This window comes from Amblyomma americanum, chromosome 8, assembly GCF_052857255.1.
Source record: "Amblyomma americanum isolate KBUSLIRL-KWMA chromosome 8, ASM5285725v1, whole genome shotgun sequence".
Taxonomy (NCBI): Eukaryota; Metazoa; Arthropoda; class Arachnida; order Ixodida; family Ixodidae; genus Amblyomma; species Amblyomma americanum.
The window spans coordinates 53,844,247-53,850,246 of record NC_135504.1 but is presented as its reverse complement, the minus strand read 5'-3'; positions in this window follow the sequence as shown (position 1 = coordinate 53,850,246).

Sequence of the window (6,000 nt, the reverse complement as noted above, 5' to 3'; positions counted from 1 at the left end):
AGGAACAAATCGCGCCTGGCCATTTTTGATATCTTGTATGCAGGGCCCAAGGCATCTGTTAAACAGTTTGACAACAAGGAAAGGGGATGTGATGTCCTCGTATATAGGAGAACGACAGACAGTGTCCTACTCCTTCAAGTTCTCAGGCACTGCGGCCACAGTGGTACCCAGAATATAGGCTTGTGCTTAATTCAAATCAATGAAAAAATGCAAGATGTTCGATAATTTTATAACACACCTCCAAAGGGAAGCCGAAAAATGTTACTTCGGGGTAAAGCAGAAATATCGGAGAGCGCATCACACTAGGAATAAAAGATGCAGCACTAAGGAAGTGGCTTTTTCATAAATGGCACCCTATACTAGACAACAGTGCAGTATGAAAAGCACCAGAACTGGGAGCGCAAGGCGTGTGCAGGCTGTAAAAAATAAACTTGGCATAACCAAAAACTTCAAGAGCCCCACATTCTGAACAGCGGCTGGCGCAGCAACAAAACGTTCACACTAAAAAACAGTGCACAAACCATGCACTTGTACCGTCTACAGTCAGGACTTTTTCTCCTCTGGCAAATTTGAACATTTTGTGAATGTGAGTAGAAGTCGAAGAGGCAGCAGCTACTCAAGGCAGCGAGTTGGCCTCCTCTTAGATTCGAGCAGTGCCCTGAAGTGACTTGGATGTTGGCGTGACCCCAAATAACAACAATGTTCTCGAAGAGAATGCTTGATATTATCGTTCGATGGCGGCGAGGTACAAACAATAGGGGATGTTAGAAGAAGATCCCATAGGTGGCGCCAGCTGCACCAGCGACACATCGGATCTGTAGCGGTTAGAGCAGAGCAACCGCAAGCAATGTGCCAGGCGTACCACCAAACGGCAGCCGTCTTTCTCCTCACTCTAAAGTGAACATGAAACAGAGGACTCACATTGCATAGCACCGCGTCTCAAGCTGCTATGCAGCAGACTCATTTCAGTATTACTCGTAACCGCACCTATGTAGCTTAGACTAAATTAGATCTTCGGCCACACCAAGTAAAAGAAGCCTTCAGTTCATTAAGCTATCCAATAGTAGACAGGTATTAAATAAAGCGACAACACAGACCATATTTCCTTTTCCTGACAAAGCAGTTGCATTTCTCATCCTGTCTCTCTCTCTGTTTTCACCTTACGGAGCTAAACAGTAATTATTATTAATCGAATCAATGCTGACTACCAACCACTGTACTCGAATGAAGAACAGTAATGTAGCTCTTTTCTTGAAATTGGTCTTATAAGCCACTGAAGCCCGTTTTGGCAGCTAATGTGTACAAATGATTGAAAATATCCAAACGTGTACAGCCACAACGAATGACTACAGCTGTATCCACTGCAACCGGGGTCTTAAAAAAAGCGTTTGAGAACATTCTGCTGTAGCTGACTGCATTGAAAATTCGATAGGAAAAACTGCTCTATACAACTCAAGAAATACCTCCTGTGATGCCAGCTCCATACTGAAAACTCAGTGCAACAAAGCTGGCCAATATAAAACTATAAGATATGATACAAATGTCACTGAGCTCCTCAAGGGTCAAAAGGTTGCCGCATTGCGGCCAACTCCATCAAGTACCTTGAAGACTAGGTTTCAGAGTTTCTAAGCCGGTCGCGGAGAAAAATTTATTACTGTCCGGAGATCAACGTCTGCATACATAGAAAAATGCCTGCATCTGACGATGGCTCTTCTTAATGCCAGCTGGGAATATAGATCGTGATCCCACGCTTTGTTAGGCATACACTAGGGTGTTTCCATGCAGTATAATAATGTTCGCCTGTGCAGGGAGTCACAAAACTATACTAAGGGCACAGCTGGTTACAGTACTAAATTTTCTGTAGCGATACAGCCCCTGAAGGTAAGAGTAATCGAAATGATCCTGTGCAACTTTGAAAATACATTTTCTGGGACACTCTCCAAACAATTATGCTGCATTACCTTGACAAGCTGCAAATCAATCACCCGGTTGATAGATGTGTCCACGAGGAAATATGTCCAACATTTAGCGCTATAGCCGTGATAATAAGCGCGACGGTCTCCACCAGCTTCGCCCCAGCTGTCCTCAAGTGGCTAAATGACACCAACTCTTTCTTGTTCCTGAAGCTCACAGGCGTACAGGCGTGCTCAGTTACTGCTGTGGCTGGAGTACAGATATTGCTTTGGTGCTGTAACTATCCTCGCACAGTTACCGTGAGAAGATAAGAATGTCTCTGAGTATATATGTACAAGTCGGCCAACACCATTTACCAGTATAAGCATTAGGTGCCATGTAATTTCAGATTTGTAAGTTTTGAGTACAATCTATTCAACAAAGCTTGCTCCTTGTTATTATGGCCATGGCTATACATACACAACACCACAACTATCACAACAATAAGAACAAAACAGTGAAGAATTGTAAAGCCAAGTCAACGATGCATTCAAAATGCGAAAAATATTAGTATCATCTCACAACAAATACGTTAGACTGACCTAACTAGATTGACAACAAATGGCTACTTGAAATTAAATCTCAGAGAATATTTTGTCCCTATTAAGGGTTTGAATTTATCATATGTACAGTATTTTCCGTGCAGTAGTCAGAGGACTAAACATGTTCAAATGCTGCTATTTAGCTATGTGCCGACTATATGTGGGCGTGGACTGTACATAATTCAATTATGTAAGCTCCTCTGTCAGAGCCGAAGAAGTATAGCGTGGCTTTCAAAGTAAAAAACCACGTGACTTGACTGCGCCCGCCACATTTTGCCCTACTAAATCGCACAGAACAATCAAGTCCGATATGAAATTGGCTCCGATACGAAAATGGGGATGCTTACGCTTCTCCATTAAGTGTGGAACGTCACAGCGTGTTGCAACGCTCCCAGATTCCAGGGAACGCCATCGCCCGTCCAGCGCGACGTCTTGGCCGTTGGAAACACCTTTGAAACGCATTGTTCATTTTGTAGCGATAGCTACATTACGGTACCATTTCGAGCCTTCAGCGTGGCGGAGCCACCACCCTGTGGCTGAACGCCACCCTGTAGCTGCGCCGCCACGCTGTCGCGTGTCACGCTGTCACGTGGTTGGTCACGTGATGCGGAGCAGCTGCCGGCGGCGCGACGCCGTGGCTGATCACGTGGTTCGTGATGTGGTTGGGCACGTGACCAAGTTCCACTCGGCCAACTGTAGCTATCGCCTCACTCCAGGTCTTACCAGAGCTAAACCACCGCCAATTTTTTTAATTGTTTCAATTTATTATTAGCTAAATCACAAACTCTAAACTTTCTTAAGTCCCATCACAAAGCTTCCTTTTTCATTTTGAGCATTGGACAACTTTGAATTCCTTTTTTTCGATTGTTTTTAACTTTTTAATTTTTAATTAATCAACTAATATATTAATTACAACGATTTTATTAACTCGACATCGCCTATCACACAACAATCAATCATCAATCACTAGAACCACAAATTACAATACGATTTTTTACGCAGCCTCCGATTAGTTTCGACACGTGGTGCCGACTATTACCACGCCGACGGCTTTTCGACCGAACAAGTTGTATACGCTGTCGCGTAATAAAGGAATGTTGCTCCTGGTGGCTGCTTTTCACTGGATTTTTTGAACATGCACAAAACATCGATGAAAAACGCCAGGAGCAGCGCAGTCCTTCTTGAAGAGCTGTTGCGACGGCTCCAAAAAGATGAATAGCCTTCACAGCAGCACACACGCTCACTGCAATTTAGCGTGCGCCCGCACTAAAATCAAGCCAAGCAGCGGGGAAGGAATTCAATATTGATGAAAAAAGTGCTTCCCTATAACATTTGAGGGAAATGCACGCAGGGAGAGAAGCATGGAGATAGAGGACACTATTGCGTCAAACCTAAAAAGAAATTGGCAGTGACAACCGGCAATAAAACATTTATGTCTAGAGGACTTTAACGTTTCGTACAACATTGCAGCTTCTGTTCTACAGACGCATACACGCGCTTGGCCGGTGGCTAAGCATCCGGACGTTGCTCCGCGCGCCGGATTATCAGCCCAGGGGAGGAAGGCAACAGTGTGGTGTCTGTCGCGCAGCGCACGTGTTTGAGAGTATTTCTCCCTCTCCTGCGCGCTTCTCGTAAAATGGTGTATACATGCCCACACGACCACGTCGCTATGACGTGGCATTACATGGTCCAACAGCTCCATCGCATGTCACCACGTGGGTTCACAGCACCCCATCGGATGTTCTCAAGGTCAAATGTCCATCCAAAGGTCACCTATTATCAAAGGTCAAAGGTTAACTCAAGTTCCCAGGTGAGAGGTCAACTAAAGGTTAGGGGTCAAGGTCAGGGGTCAAGGGATCGACACCATAACTGCCACATATGGTCATACACGAATAACGTGGTTGGGCTGAAGGTCGTTCAAAGTCATTGTCCAGCCTACGCGACGACTGCTTTACCTAGCGTACTGAAGCTTTTCGCTTCAAAAAAAGCTGTCAGTGTGGTTGGGCAGTCGCGAAAAGCGGAGAATGTGGCATTGATATAATAATAAGACTGGCTGGTCGTACTCTGGTTTCAGAATAACGCATCCAGAAATTCAAGGGTGGTGTGTCAGGGGGCACCAGGTTTATGAAATGGAATTCTCTGTGTGTTGTCTGACGGCATATCAAACCGAGCCTTATGACTGGCACTGGAAGACTGGTACCGTTTCTATACCACTGGCGGATAATTTATAGAACATATTTTCAGCCGAAATTTCTCACTTCGGACTATGCATAAGGTGCGGACTATCTAATCAAAACTTCTCATTGCAAGCCGAAATTTCCTCCTGCAGACTCAACGACGCGTGCAAACAACAGTCCGGAAAATTCGGCGCTCCGAATGTGTCAATGCGTTATGTAAGCTGGCCCCATAACATAAAGAGCCGGAAAAAAAAGAAAAAAGAACCTTCCACATTTTTGCACCACATATCACAGCTATAGCAACACCATGACAAACTCATCGTAGGAAAGGTGCTCCTGCTGGTTTCTGGAACACTTCACTCACTTTTCTTACCAGAAACGATGTCCCGTTATCCATTTCTTTTGCTCTTCCATGTGAAAGATGGCAGCCTAAATACAGCCGGGAATGTTCCCCCAAATTGTTGAGGTATATATACGTATACGTCGTACTTACAGGCGTAGCTAGTAAAAGAAGTTTCACTTTTTCGCCTTTCTCTAAAAAGTGTGTGGTTGATACAACGACGGCACAGTGGGGGCCTATTATCATCCTATCAGTATTATTTAAGAATGTTTTTTGCGGATATTTTGAAAGAGAAAGGGCATGCAAAAAAGTCATTGCCAACACTGCCTGCGTTGTTGACTTAAAAACGTTAGCTACGGGATCCTCAGAGTGCTTACATAGCTGTGCTCAGAAAACGCTCAGCAGACCAAATCCAAACATCTGCGGATGTTTCCTTACCGGTAACATCCGTTGGATGGATGGATGGATGGATGGATGGATGGATGGATGGATGGATGGATGGATGGATGGATGGATGGATGGATGGGTGGGTGGGTGGGTGGATGGGTGGTTGGGTGGTTGGTTGGGTGGGTGGGTGGGTGGGTGGATGGATGGATGGATGGATACGGCTGAAAATCGGGCGGTGGCTCAAGCCACCTAGCCATGACTTATGAAATTTTACTCTTCTCTTCATTTTAGCCACCAACCAGATAACCTTCGCTTGGTTACTTCTACCCGCCTTAAATCTACTTTCCCTTCACTGTCCTGAAACCCCAATGCCTCAGATAAATCAGCGCCGCTGCTTTCCACTGTAGGGTGAAGCCCTTTACAGAGAGGTATCAAATGTTCAGCCGTTTCCTCCTCCTTTCCGAACGCAACGCACAACGTGTCTATCCCGTGGTACCTGACTCTATACGTCTTAGTCCGCAAAACTGCCGTCCTGGTCTCAAACACAACACAACCAGCGCCATCTACCGCGTGAATTTGGCACTAATATTGCGATTTACAG